Source organism: Triturus cristatus, chromosome 2_2 (genome assembly GCF_964204655.1).
Source record: "Triturus cristatus chromosome 2_2, aTriCri1.1, whole genome shotgun sequence".
Lineage (NCBI taxonomy): Eukaryota > Metazoa > Chordata > Amphibia > Caudata > Salamandridae > Triturus > Triturus cristatus.
This window is the reverse complement of record NC_140582.1, coordinates 84971443-84989361: the sequence shown is the minus strand read 5'-3', so window position 1 is coordinate 84989361 and position 17919 is coordinate 84971443. Positions and strand designations below refer to the sequence as shown.

General features: G+C 44.0%; 1 protein-coding gene across 1 annotated transcript in view; it reads right to left on the bottom strand.

Moving 5' to 3' along the window:
• The window catches only part of CFAP299 (cilia and flagella associated protein 299), a 1600143-nt gene that overhangs the window by 1153989 nt on the left and 428235 nt on the right, over positions 1-17919 (bottom strand). The gene's annotated exons all lie outside the window — the stretch shown is intronic.

Genomic DNA, 17919 nt, shown 5'->3' with positions numbered 1-17919 from the left:
TCAATCCTTAGAGGTGGAATCCAGACGGGGCGGAACAGCCCGCGCTGAAACGGAGCAGAATTAATTATAAATTAGTGCCGGAATAAGAAAAGACAAGGATGATTTTTTCAGACAAAGGACGCAAGATGTTTTTGCAAAATAATTCAGTCCATATTCGTGAACTGAAGATAGAGTATACCTGGATCCAAAGTTGGGTGGTTGTTCACACACAGTGTACCAGATGGGCGTGCAGCTATTTCTGTCACGAGTCAAAAGCGGCGAAACTGGAATAAAATGGAGTCCGCATTAGTCAAGATGATATAATGCTCCGCTTGGTCTGGCTCTACGAGGGAAATCACCGAGCCACGGTAGGAGGGGAAAGCAGTTACCTAATTCGTAGCTGTAGACCGGCGTCTTAGAAGTCCATCGGGCAAAGGAAGCTTCAGAATGTGCTCTTCCTGTTTGGCGTGAAGTCTCCGTTTAGACCTGCTGCTAGAATTCTGGGAAATGTAGTCCCTTGTTTGCACACTGGCTGAAGGGCTTGGAAGGCTTAAAGAATGTGCAGGGAAAAACACACACTGCTTGAGACTTTCCCTTAATCACTAAAAAGGTCCGTTGCTGAGGTTAATTGGTTCCCAAATTAATAGCTGGAGTTAAGTGTTTTTTTTATATATGGCACTAAATACTTGGACCGGCATGTAGCTTGAATTCTGGGAGTTGTAGTCCCTTAATGTCGCAGAGGCAAAACTGTTAGGAGAAAGAACAACTAGGTACGTGTGCTGATTGGAACGTTTGTCCAGTGGCAGATTGAAAAAATCCTTATGCTGACACCAAAACTTGATCTTAATAAGTCATGAGGGGAACATCGTTGATGAATCCTCAGAGTCTGAAGATTTCTGATAATTCATTTAGCCCCGAGATTGCCGTGTCGAACTTGACAATTAGCATTGCTTCGCGTTGAGCGAGCCTGAGTTCCATATCTCCACCTCTTGGATCGCGCTCTATTTTGGAGATTACTGTCCAGCGGAGATCTTGTTCTCTATGCGACATTCTCAACCAGTGGTTCACCAGCGGTGCAGTTTCTACTTTTTTTCTGATCCGGGACTTATGTTGCACTATTCTATGTCTAATCTCTTGGTTGGTTTTTCCAATGTACAAAGAGGGACATGGGCACTTGATTCCATATATTACGTATCTAGTTTTGCAATTTGAAAAGGTCTCATGTTTCCAAAAAATCCCTTTGTGAGAGAACAATGACCCCTCATCCGTTTGGTCGCAGCATGAACATTTCCCGCATTTATGATGGCCTTTTATGGGTGACAGCCCCATCATTTCTCTTAATGATGGTTTAATTGCGGTTTTTTGTGATGCCCTGACTATGTGGTTGGTCCCATTTCTTTCTCTTTTAAAAGCGAACATAGGGGAATTTTCTAACGATGGATCCAGATTTTGAATGAGGTGCCAATTTTGATAAATCGCTTTTTTTAGTTGGTTGGAGTTTGGGCAGAAGGTGGTGAAGAAAAATTGGCGTGTCATTGGCAATTTCTCTTTCTTCATTAATAATGTTTCCCTTGGTGTCCACCATGCTCTCTTCATTGCAGACTTTACCAATTTTTTTTGGGGTATCCCCTATCTCTAAGTTTTTCAATGAGATTATTGGCATGCACATTATAATCCTCTTTGAAAAAACAATTCCTTCTTATTCTGAGGAATTGACCGTACGGGAGATTTTCTTTGAGACTTCTCGGGTGGTTGCTTGAAAATAACAAGGCCTTATTCCTGTCCGTCGGCTTGGTGTACAAGGAGGTCACCAGGCGTCCCTCAGCAGGAAACACTTCAACATCAAGGAACGGTATCTTCAATTTGGAAGAATGGATGCTGAATTTGATGTCCGGGGATCTTTGGTTGAGCCACTCGAAAAACTGCGTCAGCTGGATGGAATCGCCGGACCATGTCATAAAGACATCGTCTATGAACCGTAGCCAGGATGTTATCCAATGTTTGAATGGGTTGTCATTATAGATGAATTTTTGTTCGTACATCGACATGTACAACACTGCCAATTCAGGTGCAAAGGGACAGCCCATAGCAACGCCTTTGATCTGATAAAAGAATTCGCTGCCAAATGAAAAGAAATTCTTTTTGAGGGCAAAACTTGCCAACTCAACTATGAATTCGGTTGGTACCCTAAATGGTCTAGGTCTTTTGTCCAAGAAGTGTGCAAGAACAGCTAGGGCATCATCCTGCGGAATTTGAGTATATAATGAGCACACGTTGAGTGTGACCAGAAGGTCTTTGTCTGCTATGAAACTGACTTCCTGTAATTTATTTATGAAGTCCGTGGTGTCTTGCAGGTAAGACTGCACCTCGACCATAAAAGGTTTTAAAAAATGATCGACATACTTAGAAATGGGTTCATTAAGAGAGTCACAGCCCGAGACTATCGGCCTACCTGGCGGTGAGGTCTCATTCTTATGAACTTTTGGAAGGATATAGAACACTGGGGTTCTTGGATGTTTGTTTGAAAGATAGTTATATTCTTTGGGGCCCAGGAATCCCTGGGCATAACCTTTGTCAAGTATATCAAAAAGATGTCCTTGGAGTTCAATAGTGGGGTCCTTGGCAATGCGCTTGTAGCAGACTGGGTCATTTAGTTGTTTCAGAGCTTCTGCTGTATAGTCTGTGGATCCCCAAACCACAATCGAGCCCCCCTTATCTGCTTGCTTAATGGTTACAGAAGCGCCGTTTTTTAATGTAACTAAGGCTTCCCGTTGTGCTTTTGAGATGTTGTGTTTAATATATTTAGATTTCCTTTCCATATTTGAAATTACCGATAGCATACTCCGTTCAAACGTTAACATCTCCTTAGGGATCTTACTGTTTGGAGGGCAAAAGTTTGATTTTTTCTTCAAACCTGTCACTTCATTGAGAGAGGAGTACTCTGTATCGGCAAAAAACATTTTTAATCTGATCTTTCTACAGAATTCAATTGCTTCTGTTTTCATTTTAATGAAGTCTGTAGATCTTGAAGGGACAAATGTCAGGCCTTTTTCCAAGATGCTTTCCTCCTCTCTAGTTAATATACGTGTAGATAAGTTGAAAATGGGGGAAGGTTTTAACTTTTGTAGTGCTGTCTGTGCGTGGTCATTTCCCAAGGTTGGTTGTTGTATCTTGTCCTTCTACGTGACCTTTGTTGGCCTCTCCCTAAAAAAGAAGGTCCTTGTTGTGGTTGAGAGTTCCATCTTTTATTTGCTGAAGACCGACCTTCACTACTGTCTGTATCTCCTCCAGAGGAAGATGAAGTTTCCGAAAAGGTAATGAATCGGTTTTTTGAACGTCCTTGGTAATCTGGAAGGAATCTACGTGACTCTGATCTAGTGTAGAAATCTGCCTGTAGATAAGGGTAGACAGTTTCCAACGAGAAATTCCTTTTATCTTTTTCAAATTTGTTGCCTTTTTGATTGATGGTATAGTCCTTGAATTCCAAGATCTCTTTCTCCACTTTTTCCAAAAGAGTTTTACAGTCAATAATTGATTGATTGTCTTTGATTTCTGACTCCAGTGTAGCTGTACGGAGACCCCTTTGGTGTTTTCAATTAGAACCAAAGGCTTATTAAATTCAACTGTTTGCGTGAGTGGTGTGTGTGAATGAGGAGTGGTGTAAGATTGCTTGTTAGATTTGCATCTCTGCCATTTGGGCAGTAGAGTCCCCGTGTTTATATCTTTTTTTGTCCTCATATTGAATGTATTAACTGTTGTCCCTGAAACATTTTTCTCATTGTTCTTATGTGTATATTAGTTTGCATCATGTTTGTGTGTCCAGATCAGATTCTCTTGACAAATCAATTCAGTTTGTAAAAAAACAGATCAATTGTGATTAAAACACTATTAATTAGTACGGACGTAGTTGTTGTACTTTTCTTCTACAGTCAAAGAGTTTAATCATCTGTCAGCATTGGCACTCTTGTTAGTTCGCCTTCTTCCCATTGGCACATGAAAAATGGATGCTCATGTGCCTCCCACCCCCCTCCACTCGCCGGGGCCAAGTCTTGACCCATGTGTAAAACAGAAAAATGGCATATATAAACAAAAGTTGAAGATTCCTCCATTGTGTGGATGTATAATTTAAACCTCGTATTTGCCATAGGGGTGTAGCAGGACGAGACTGCCACTAGACCATCAGGAAAGGGAGGTGGACATGGAAAAAAGGGTAAACACCCAAAGACCATCTATATTACTCCCTGAAAAATATAGGGTACCACAGCTACATTGGTGCATTGTGATGAGCATGTCTGTTTTCCCAAATTGAGGATTGTGTCCCCTTTCTAACAAATTTGAGACATACATAGCTTGATTGTGCATTGAGGGTAGGGCTAAAATACACTCCCAGGTATGTCAGCCCTTTATACACCAAGATCACAGTGGCTCAGTTTATTTCTTGAGCGTGTGGATATCAATAGCATTCCAAATTATTAAAGTGGCCCATGATAACCAACAAAGGCACTGATTTTGGGACGGTACTAAATTGTCTTCTCAAAAAATAGAACAAAGTGTTCTCTTTGACCACTTATGCACAGTGGCAAAAGTTAGAAAAGCTGGGAATTATTTATTTTGGTAGAACCGGGATGGTAAGTAGTTGTTGTGCCAACATATTTTTGACATTTTCTAGAAGGCTATACTATCAGCACTAGCATTCACCTTGTAAATTGAGGATGAAAATCCTTTTGGCCAATACTTGTTACCCATTTTGAGATTGCCCAGGGTATTTTAGCTTACAAAAAATATTTGCGATTTCCCCTTGATAAGAAACTACAAACAATTGCCTTCTTCAGTTTGGATCAAATTCTTTGCCCAAGCGACACTTGAGCGGAATACGTATGTGGTTTTAAATGAACCTATGACTTATGTTAAATTACGTGTGGTGTTATTGACTGTTGTTGACTTTTGTATAATGATAGGAATGTAGGATTGGATGGCATTCTTGGTTCAAAGTGAATTACAAAACGTTTTCAGGGGCAATCTTAGTGAAAACATTGATTTTTTAAAATCTTATGCAAATTATGCATTGTCGGTAGGATAAATGCATGCAACCAATGCAAAAATAATTTTAAATGGTCAGCGTAGCCTCCTGGGAGTATGAGGCATATTTTTATTTTTAGAGTTTTATATAGCGCGAACTAGACCCAAGGATATCAGGTATCACAGCACTTTACATGAGCACCAGTTTTGTTACAGATGGACACGTTCATTTTTGTTAGGCACGGGGAGATTAAGTGATTTTGCCCAGAATCACAGGATGTTGAGTGTCGTTGCAGAGACTCAAACCCGGTTCCCCAATTTTGAGGTCGACCGCTCTAGCCGTAAGGCTACATCCTCTTTCCATATTGCTCGAATACAACTTCACCACTGGGAGCCATGACTAATCAGCATTTGTGAGGCACTGCACTGAGATTAGGCCAAACTTCTCTAGCTTCTGAAGGGAAATGAGGCAGTTCACTGAATCACAAAGGTTGAGTATTGCTTGACATATATACTCTCCGGTTGGAAAAGGAGAAAGGAAGAGGGTGGATGATAGCTTAGCCGTCCTTTCTCTTGCTCCTGGCCCAGGTTCTTCCTCATGACCATTATCGACCCTGCTCCACCCACTGGAACTGACTGGACAGCCCTTTCTACCCTATATCTGCCACAGACTTGGACCTTTGCAGCCAAAATAAGCCACTAGGTACTAAAAGCTGCATGCCGCAAAATCTGTCTCTGTTGAAGCAATTTAGTAGCAGGTAACATTTGCTTTCTTAGACAATTATTCCATTATTTCACTTTAAATTGTTTCTAAAGGGCTGGGCATGCTGCTCTATGTTTGTATTTGTACACAAAACACAGCAACGGCTCCTCCGCAATGGCAGAGGAGCATCGCCCCACTGGCTCAGAGCCAGCAGCTGAAAAATAAAACAATATTTTATTTTCATTTTATTTTCCAGCTGCTGGCAGAGCCAGCGTGTGCAGGGCTGTGCAGGTGAAGTGGTAGAATGCACTTTTAAGTGTGCATGTCGTTTTGCTGGCTGGTCAAACTGACATGCGCACTTAAGTTACTCCAATCCAGCTGTAATGCATAACGGGGTTGGAGGAACAGCACAGACTCCCGGTACCTGAGCGAACGTTAATCCAGGCCCACTCAGGCCAATTCCCATGTGTTCTCTTGCTTAAGAGCTGCGCGGTGATTAGATGGGGGAGTCTGTGATGCTGTCTCAGGGACTGCTGGGACCAGGGACTGGCAGACGAGGGTGGCGAGGACAACCCGACCTGCCACATCAGTCTTTATTTCTGTCGGCCACCACTGACAAACGTAGGGCGTAAAAACAGAGCATGGAAACGGCAGTACATGAGCTACTACCAGCATTAATAATACCACACACTGCTCCTGCTTTTTTTCCTCCCTGATAATCACAACAAACACAGATAAAATATGGCTTCTTAAGGACAAATTCAACAATAGCTTGTATGTACTTTCCTGTCCCTCATACCTAGTTTTTTTTATTGCAGCAACTAGTGTTTAGATTGGGCCACTAGTTGCAGGTGGGTATGACCCCCATTTTTTGAGGACCAGTCCTTATTTTTAATCATCAGATTGAATAAGAGCAAGAGGCAGAAAAGGGAGAGAGAAGTGGAACAGAAAGATAAGATAAAAACACAGTGAGAACGGGAGAAAGCAGGGATGAAAAAACCCGCAAGACTAAGCTAACGATGCAAGTAGTTCACCTGCGGAGAAAAGCTGCATGAGGTGGAATCAAAAGTAGGTAGCCTTGGTATTCGGCATCCCCGGAATTTGGTAGCAGAAGTGAAAAACTCCTCAGAAAAACATTCGGTGCCTCCACCTATTTAAATGCGAATGTCTAATTCAGAAATAATACAGTGTTGGCTTTTTTGAGGTCTCTCTACAGACAACTCCAGCTGTCTGACTTTGTGGAGTATGTATATCATACTCCACAGAGTCAATCTTTGCTCAAGATTTGATGGCTTTCATGTCAATCTCAGTTGCCTTCTTCCTATTTGTTGCTTTCCTTCTTTTCTGTCTCTGACCCCCCCCTAAAGCAGCTGTTTGGTTTCACCTTGAGTAGATTCGTCATTTTTCCTGCTCTGATCACAGCATTACAAACGGAGCCACGTTCTAAACAACACCAGTTTACTGCCTTTCATTCGGCATCCCCGGAATTTGGTAGCAGAAGTGAAAAACTCCTAAGAAAAACACTGGGTGCCTCCACCTATTTAAATGCGTATGTCTAATTCAGAAATAATACCGTGTTGGCCTTTTTGAGGTCTCTCTACAGACAACTCCAGCTGTCTGACTCTGTGGAGTATGTATATCATACTCCACAGAGTCAATCTTTGCTCAAGATTTGATGGCTTTCATGTCAATCTCAGTTGCCTTCTTCCTATTTGTTGCTGTCCTTCCTTTCTGTCTCTGACCCCCCCCTAAAGCAGCTGTTTGGTTTCACCTTAAGTAGATTCGTCATTTTTCCTGCTCTGATCACAGCATTACAAACGGAGCCACGTTCTAAACAACACCAGTTTACTGCCTTTCATTCGGCATCCCTGGAATTTGGTAGCAGAAGTGAAAAACTCCTAAGAAAAACACTGGGTGCCTCCACCTATTTAAATGCGTATGTCTAATTCAGAAATAATACCGTGTTGGCCTTTTTGAGGTCTCTCTACAGACAACTCCAGCTGTCTGACTCTGTGGAGTATGTATATCATACTCCACAGAGTCAATCTTTGCTCAAGATTTGATGGCTTTCATGTCAATCTCAGTTGCCTTCTTCCTATTTGTTGCTGTCCTTCCTTTCTGTCTCTGACCCCCCCCTAAAGCAGCTGTTTGGTTTCACCTTGAGTAGATTCGTCATTTTTCCTGCTCTGATCACAGCATTACAAACGGAGCCACGTTCTAAACAACACCAGTTTACTGCCTTTCATTCGGCATCCCTGGAATTTGGTAGCAGAAGTGAAAAACTCCTAAGAAAAACACTGGGTGCCTCCACCTATTTAAATGCGTATGTCTAATTCAGAAATAATACCGTGTTGGCCTTTTTGAGGTCTCTCTACAGACAACTCCAGCTGTCTGACTCTGTGGAGTATGTATATCATACTCCACAGAGTCAATCTTTGCTTAAGATTTGATGGCTTTCATGTCAATCTCAGTTGCCTTCTTCCTATTTGTTGCTGTCCTTCCTTTCTGTCTCTGACCCCCCCCTAAAGCAGCTGTTTGGTTTCACCTTGAGTAGATTCGTCATTTTTCCTGCTCTGATCACAGCATTACAAACGGAGCCACGTTCTAAACAACACCAGTTTACTGCCTTTCAGTGCCACCTAGTAGCCACTCGAAAAACTGGAGCAGAAACGTAGACCCTACAATATTGATCTCGATAGACTACAATGAACAAGCATTGGCATCGCCAATCGGCCTCACTTGTATATAAAGTGTGACCCAATGGCGTTGCCAATGCTTGTTTATTTCCTTATGCAAACAAAACAGGAAGATCAATGAATCAGTTCAGAGAATGCCACCACACCTGCACGAAGGTATATTTTTCCATTTTTGTCAACCCACATTCAGTGTATTGGGGCTGGAAGCGAGTGAACTACTGAACTACGTGAAGTCTTGGTGCTGTCAAGCCCTCCATTCAAGCAGGGATTCCCTTTCAAAGCACACACGATAAAAGGAGTCTTCGCCAAGATGAACTACAGATGGGCTACTTTTCAGGAACCATTAAGTGTTTTAACCTCAGGCAAAATCTTGTCAGCAGCCAAAGGGAAGTGATTAAAGCAGTTAAAACACAACCATATTCCTGAGCTATACTTCATGAAATGCTTCATAATGACATTTTAACCTGTTTTTTCTGTAGCTGACTGAAATATTTCAGTGTATCTGGTGGCGATTATTACAAAATTAACAACGAAATATTGAACTTGCGCCGGAATATATATTCGGACGAAAATGTCCTCAAACTTGTTAACTGGAGAATTACGTCATTCGGTTAGTCTTCCAAAATAGAGTGATTTGGAACTCCTTTTCGCTAGTACTAAAGCCAGTTAGGAAATGTGTTAATCTTTTTTGCACGCCCCGCAACAAATCAGTCTGTGATCACCTCACTCGTCGGCTCCAACGGTAAAGGAGGCCAAAACTGAGGAAGGCCTCTGTGGGGTTTTTAAGTATCTTTGAAAAATCTAGTGATGCACTCAGAAGCACAATTTGTCAGGTATTTTGGCTAAATGTGACGTTTGAAGAGGAAAATGGCGGGTTCGTCCACAAGTACAGATTTGTACAATTTACAAGCAAAATAAAATTTGGAATATATTTTTAAGTGTAGGAACACACCAGATTCATTTAAAGGAAGCAGATCTTGATCATGTTGTCCTGGGATTTCTCAAGAGTGCCCAAGAGAGACCGGACCTCTTGATCAATTTCCGATTCACAACAGGCCATGATCCCACCTGAGCAGTCATAATGTCACTCAAAGCCGCAGATTATCACCAATCAGGTAGACCTCCAAATTCCCCAACACTAACCATATTTTTCCAGGGGTACAGTGAGGCCACGGGCCTCTTTTTTTTAACAGAGTTTTATTTAGCGTGAACTTGAGCCGACGGTATAGGGTATCAGAGCGCTTTACGCAAGCACCAGTTGCATTATATGAGGACACATTCATTTTTTGTTGTTGTGTTTTTTTGTTAGGCACGGGGAGTAAGTGATTTGCCCAGAATCACAGGATGTTGTGCCTTCTTGCCGCGACTCAAACCCAGTTCCCCATATTTTGAGGTCGACCGCTCTAGCTGTTAGGCCACTCCTCTCCCCTCCCCTCGCCTTAATGCAATGAAGGAAACTGGCCCTCATCCCCAAGTTTGGTAAAAAAAATCTACTTATTGGATGAAGTGGGCCTGTAACATCCCTAGGCCCTGGTGCCACTGCAGCAGCCGAACTAGTGATGAATGTATGACGGAATTCTGCATGCGTTTTTCACGCATGCCTTAGGAACTCCTTCACTTGAACGAATGCGTCTTTAGCACGCATTTGTTCTGCACGCAAGTCGTTTCAACGACTTGCGTTAGGGGGCCGCTGAATATTGGAATAGTTTAATTTACTATTCCAACTCCAGTCCGCGCAACAGTAGGGAAGGTGTTGGACTTTAATTCCAACACCACTCCACCATTGTGCCCCCTAATACAAGTCGTTGTAACGCCTTGCATGCAGAAAGATTGCATGCTAAAGATGCATTTTTTCTGTTGCCGGCACTGTGAAGGCACAGCGTGATTCCAGCTTCGACGTAAAGGACGTTTCGTTCTAGTGATAGCTATGCCTCTGTACTGCACAGTAAGCAGGAAAATTGAGTGAGCCTAAGGACATAAACTACACTTTTGCCTAATGGCTTCTGTAAGACTGATGCAAGATAAAAATTTGCTAAATACATGCGGTTGTTGCAAAATTGAAACTGCACTCTCAAAAATAGGAACAACACACACGCCAAGAAAGCCAGATGGTTTATCACCGAACTTTGAGAGTCCAGACGCACATGCTGCCGCCTTAAAAAGGCCTAGAGGAACTCCAAATCTACAGAAGCCCACAACAACTTCAGAGCCGCCACCAACGCCTACCACCAACTCATCAGAAATACAAGAAAAACAGCGATCGAAGACAGAATCTCCACACACGCACACAATAGCAAAGAACTCTTCAGCATCATCAAGGAGTTCGCCCAACCCACCAGCGAGTCTACTGACATTCCTCCCTCACAAGACTTCTGCAACAAAATCAAGAACATCTATGACAACTTCGAATGAAGACAACAAACACACTGAACCATCACTACTCACCTCCGACACCCTGAAACCAACGATTGACAGCTGGACAGCCCTCAGCACCGTAGACACCCTGAAGACGATGAAGTAAATCCACTCCAGGCCCCCACGGACCCCTGCCCCCACTACATCTTCAACAGAGCCACCGGCACCATCGCACCCATGCTTCGCCATACCATCAACTGCTCTCTGGCAAATGCCTCCTTCCCCGATGACTGGAAACACACCAAGGTCAACCCCATCCTGAAGAAGCCCTCAGCGGACCCCACCAACCTCAAAAACTACAGACCCATCTCCCTGCTCCCGTTCCCAGCAAAAGTAATCGAGAAAGCCATCAACAGCCAACTCGCCACCTTCATCGAAGAGCGCAACATCCTCGACTCCTCCCAATCCGGCTTCAGAAAAAACCACAGCACAGAAACTGCCCTCCTCGCCTCAACAGACGACATCCGCTCCCTACTGGACAAAGGAGAAACAGTAGCCCTCATCCTCCTCGACCTCTCAGCGGCCTTCGACACAGTCTCCAACCGCACCCTAACACGCAGACTCCACGACGCAGGGATCCAGGACAAGGCCCTTAACTGGATCCACTCTTTCCTCTCCGGCAGAACGCAGCAGGTCAGACTCCCTCCCTTCCTCTCGGACCCTACACCAACCACCTGCGAAGTCCCCCAGGGGTCCTCCCTCAGCTCCACACTCAACGTCTACATGGCTCTGCTCGCCCCCATCGTCAGAACCCACGGACTCAACATTGTTTCATACGCTGAGGACACCCAACTCATCCTCTCCCTATCCAACGAACCCAACGCATCCAAACAGAACTTTCAAGAAGGCATGGAAGCTGTCGCCAAATGGATGAAAAGCAGCTGCCTACAACTAAACACCGGCAAAACAGAAGTACTCATCATGGGCTCACACCCCGATGCCTGGAATGACACTTTGTGGTCCCCCGCCCTCGGAAGCCCACCCACCCCTACGGACCAAGCACACAACCTTGGAATCATTCTGGACTCCGAGCTCAAAATGGACCGCCAGATCAACTCCGTTGCATCCTCTTGCTTCCACACCCTCCGCCTCCTACGTAAGACCTTCAAATGGATCCCCCTCGAGTACAGAAAGACCGACACTCACGCCCTCGTCACCAGCAGATTCGACTACGGCAACGCACTCTACACCGGAATAAACCAAAAACTCATCCACAAGCTACAAAACATCCAGAACACCGCCGCAAGACTGGTCCTCAACCTGCCAAGACTCTGCCATATCTCCCAGCACCTGCGCACACTCCACTGGCTCCCCAACAAGACTAGAATCACCTTCAAGATCCTCACCCATGCACACAAAGACCTCCACAACACCAGACCAGCATACCTGAACAGCCAACTCAAATTCCACGCACCCCAAAGGACCCTACGATTAGCCCAGCTCTCCTACGCCGTGGTCCCCCACGCCAGAAAGACCAGAGCAGGAGGCCGCTCCTTCTTCCTTGTGGCAAGAGCCTGGAACGCCCTACCACTCCATCTCAGACAGGCAACATCACTCCCCATCTACACAAGAAACCTCAAAACTTGGCTCTTCGACAGCCCCACTCCTTGATGGACTGGAACCTGCACCTCCCTTCCTCCCCTGCACCTTAAGACCCTTACGGGTGAGTAGTCGTGCTTAACAAACACATGATTGGTTGATTGAATATAGTTCGAGGATGACACACACGCTTGTGCCACGTCAGTTTCAACAGTAACATACGATGAATTAACACTAGCCAGCAAAAGAAAGTGGGGAAAGGCAGTTTTCACTCTAATGGCAGCCAACCTTCACAGTTCAGTCAATTACCATTCAAGGAGGTTCTGTTTAAGATGTGGGATATAAAATAGCATTGTTGTGTCTTCGCAGCCAAACACCACAGCAGTTGTTTAGGGCACAATTGAATATGGTAGCACATATGGCCAACTTTTCAAGTGCAAGCTGTGTATTCTGTTTAAGGTTATTATCAGAAAAGGGGAGTTAGGGACTCCCAATTGTGGCGTGCCTTTTTATCTCTCGCATACAGTGTTTCTCTCTTCTCTGTGCTCAGGTGTGGCCCTGTGAATGAAAGAAGGTGCAAAAGCCATGTACGTATTCCATCAGTTGCAAGATGGCTGGTGCAACATCATGGCATGTGGCATATGTACCATTGGCAAAGGTCAATGTAACTGAGGGTTAATTCACTTTTGGAAAGGGGAATTGATCCATTGTTGGTGCCTTTGCTTAAAGTGGTTGCAGGGTGTCCATCCAGCCAACATGGTGTGCTTCTACGAAATTTTATTTTAAAGTCAATAGCTGGGGGGGGGGGAATAGGTTTTGTACTCATTGCAAATTGTGTAGTCCACAACAGTAGAAAGATATCTAATGAAGTAATTAGAGGGAAGGATTTTTTATATATAATTGATAAAATAGATGCTCGTATGGAAGCTTTGCAATGCCATACTTCATCGATGCAACCCAGAAAATGGATGCATGAAGCATCCAAAACACGTCACGTTGGCTGGGTGTTTGTAAATAACTGTTGCGATTGCTCTGCAAAAGCATGTTTGGTTTTGGTGAATCACAAATAATATGTTCCAGAAATGAGTACTGTGCAGCAACCCATTTAATCACCTGAACAATGGGGAGTGGAGTGTGTTGAGCAAGAGCAATACATTTGAGGTCCCTCCGCCTAGGGGGTTAAACGGCAGTGGGTTGAGAATCACTTGCTTCAAAGGAAGGAGGCACAACATTGAGGCACAAAAAAATGTAATCGCCTTTGACTACTTTGGGGGCTCATCCCTTTAGTAGAATTTATGGTAAATGAGCTCAGTCCTTGTGGCACTTGGTGAGCGCCAAAGTTTTAAAAAATCTTGCTGATCTCACTTTAGGACTAGGGAGTCTCTGTCAATATCACACCCACATTAAATTCCAGGCACAGGAAGCTGCTTAAAGAAAGAGTGCTGTTCAAGACTCACTTTGTAGTACAAAAGGTCCTGCATGGACAAAACCTTCTGACTCTGCCATCGATCAATCACCTGAGATAAGTCTCCCTCAAGCTCTTCTCCTTTATTTGATGAACAGCAAACTATTTGGAGTCAGAACCCTACATGCCCAATGTTCTGATCTCTGGAACTCCTAACTTCTAATCTAATACTTGACAAAGACTTCCAATGGCCACTAAGAATATTCAATTCTCCCGGAAGGGCAACAGATCAGACACAGGCGGACGTCTCTGAAGCAGAGGCCCCCATGGACTGCAGAAGGCCTAGCTATGCCACTGGTCCCTAGGCTGGCAACATGCCGGAGGCCAACCCCAAAATTCACACAACTTCAGTTATTTGTAGGAACTCGATGGGTCTTTCTTCATCAAAACACCAGCACTGAATATTTGCCCCTCTCCATTAAGTCCGTTTTTGGTGTGCCAGACATTTTCACTTTGCCTCCTCTTGTCTCCTTGCAGCTTATTTATAATGTCAAGGGTGGCTCCTCTGGTAAGGCGGAGGAGCGACGCCCCTCTGCTCTCAGAGCAGGAAAAATAAAATGATAAGATAATAACCTTGTTATTATCAATTTATTCTTCTCTACATGGCTGTGTTAGGGTGGGCGGGGAGGGACTGGGGTATCAGGGGCAGGAGTGGTGGCACACTTTAAGTGCGTAAGTTGGTTTGGCCGGCCGTCTAGGGCTGGCCAAACAGTCATATGAATTTTGCATGTTCCCCACCAGGCTGTAATACCAGTCTGGTGGGGAACATGCACAGGCTCCCAGCCCTCGTCTGAGCACCGAACCACAGCGCTCAGACCAATCACAGTGCTGTATTGCAGCGTTGTGATTGGCTTAGGAGCCTGTGTGCTTCCGGGACCGAAGCGGAGGAGAAGGCGGTTGTGACAAAGTATCAAAGCTGAGGAGAGACGGCGGCAGTGAAAAGTTGCTCTTTATTTCTTGTTACCCCCCACCCATCCTCCCTGCCCCACCACCCCCGTTCCCTAACAGCTGCCACTGTATAATGCTTCATATTCTTTTAAGCTTATGTTGCTAATTTGAATCATGACTCTGCTGTTTATTATAATAGAGGTTTATTGTGCATTTCCAGTTAAGAGACCAGTGTATATCTTAACTACGCTCCCCTTGCAGCTGTCCCTCTACATCGGAACAAAGGATGGATTAAATCAGCTATTGTGCAAGCATATTCACATGCATCTCAAAAAACTAAAATTACAGTTTCAGTGTAGAAGTTTTCACTCATAGCAAAAGGACAATTTGTTGAAATCTGGCACTCTCTTGTGGCTTTTCATGGTGGCACAAAAAGACAGCTGCCTCCTGCAGCCTTAATGTGGCACTGTCTCTGTGTCTAAAGATTCTTCCCAAGGCTTGGTGTTCCCTGTGTAGAACAGGAGGTCAATAAATGTTTCTAACTTCCTAATACTGTTGTATTTATGTTTTTTCCCTTCATATTTCACCTTGAATATCTCAGCTTTGAGACATACCATCAGCAAGAAACACATTAAAACTCGCTTTATTTTGATTTGATGAATACCGATAAAAAACACTGTTCTTTTTATATGTATTATTTCAAGCTGTGGGAAAGTAATAATACAAAAAATGACCTCAATGTATTTGGTTAATGGTACATCTAAGTGCACCAGTGCTCACACAGTTGTGAAAAAACTTGTTTGGATGAATGCACCCATCTGAATTGTATATTTAAATATATTCTGATTTGGACTATCTACGTAGAATTTACCCGATTATTGAGTCCTAAATACCATGCTACAAGAAACAGTGCAGCAAAAATATCGTCGACCCAAATATCTACAATGTAAGTATATATACATAAGTATAGGTTTAGTATCTCCTTGTGTTTGCTTTGTTCGCCCTAGGTTGGCAGGGTATGCCCAGACGTGGGTCCCTTGCTCACTTTGCCACTGAATTCAAGCTAGCCTGGCTAATGAGGGCAGGTAGCCCGAAACGGACCCAGGGTGCTTGGTTTCCGGTCCAGTGAAGACATGGCTTGGCAGTTCGGGCTGGACTGTTCCCATGAGGCCCAGGGCCAAGACTGATTTGCATATAGCTGTGTTTCAACTGGAGTGGAGAAGTGAGCTAAAGAACAGTGATGGATTCAACCCAGATCTGTGATTGGGGGTGAGTGTCTGAAAAGTTTCAGCGCTCCGTCCATCATCTCCTTGTGTTTGCTTTGTTTGCCCCAAGTTGACAGGGTATGCCCAGACGTGGGTCCCTTGCTCACTTTGCCACTGGATTCAAACAAGCCTGGTAGATGAGGGTTGTTAGCCTGAAACTGGTCCCAGGATGCTTGTTTCTGGTCCAGGGAAGACATGGCTTGGCAGTTCGGGCTGGACTGTTTCTATCAGGCACAGGGTCAGACTGATTTTTATATGGCCATGTCTGAACTGGGGTGGCGGAGTGAGCTAAAGAACGATGATGGATTCAACCCATATCTGTGACTGGGGGTGAGTGTCTGAAAAGTTTCAGTGCTCCGTCCATCATCTCCTTGTGTTAGCTCCATATATATGTACTTTATATATAAATATATTTACATATATTTATATATGTGTATGTGTGTGTGTGAGTTCAAGGTACATAGATATGGAATTATGAATATTGAATCACTACAAATATATACGTACATCCACAATAATTTGGTTGTTGATATTTTTAATACAATATCTTTGGAGCACAATATTTCTGAAGCCGATATTCTGACATACATGCGGACAGCTCCCCCTTTGCGAACCAGTCACCACCTGCTTTGAGGTGTCACTATCTGATCAATTGGTTGTGACTGCATGGCTTGCTACCACTAATGTATTGGCAAACCATTGATACATTCCTTTCCAAACTGTAAAAATGAGGAGGATGGCAAGTGGCATAGCTATCCCTTGTGCAGCCCGCGGGTGGCACTTTAAAGAGTGGGGGGGAGGCTACTGCCCAGGGCAGACTGCCCCCCCCACGCCCCTTGCTACGCAACTGCGGATGCCTTCCGATTTACAAAGAAAGGTGTTACGTTAGGAGATGCCAAATGTATCTTTGCAGTCAATGAAATTGAATATTTGGGTCACATTCTTTCACATGAGGGTGTCAAACCAAAGCCCAGCATTGTTGATGGTATTGTGAATGCTCCTCATCCGACCAATAGGGAACAGCTCAAGTCTTTTATGGGCTTGTGTGAGTTTTATGCAAAATTTATAAGAAACAATGCTGGTTTGACAGAATGTTTCATGATGTCCTTTCAGCTACCCGGGCATTTTGGTGCATCAACGTCCACGACTGTAATCAAAGAATTGAGTTACTCTGCTCTCAGAGCCTTCGGAGGTTTGGGATACTTCCTTAAATGTTATATTTTGAAGAGAAACAGGACATATCGTGGGGAAAAACATAGGTTCACAAAGTCAGCAAAGAAATAATTTTATGACTGTTCATTGCAGTATAATTCTCTAAAAAATAAGAAATCTATGGCTTAGGGCTAGATGAAATGGTTAACCTGTCCTATGTTGAGTTCCTTCTTTGATGGAAGAGATCCACCATGTTAGGAGACAGAGGGGCATATTTACAAGGGGATATCGCCACCATAGCGTCACTTTTAGTCACGTTCTGGGGGCGATATCCCCCTTGCCTCATTTATAAGGCGGTGTTAAGCCACGTAACGTGGCTTAAAGTAGGCTTGTAAATAAGGCTCTTTTTCACGCTGCAATGGGTGATGCAGTGGGTGTTCTGCCGCAACACTGATTGCTTTTTGACGCTGCCCCATCCTTGTGAAAACCTGGTCCTAGGATAGCGATACGAGGAGAAATTATTAATTTCTCCTCATATTCTGCTCTTTCTATGTTTGCTGCAGATTATGTGCAGGAAGGTGTCCCTTCCAGCACATAAACGATCGTTCCTGCAGCAAAGGCGCATTTGCAACATGGAGCCAGGCAGCTTTTGAAGCGCTAGATGAAACGCAGGGGTGCGCCGGGGTGCGCCGTATTTTTGTAAATATGGCACATCCCTGTATTTAAAAAATGTCAGAGCATGACGTTACCAATTTTGGGTAACACCGCCCTCCAACAATTTATTATAAATATACCCCA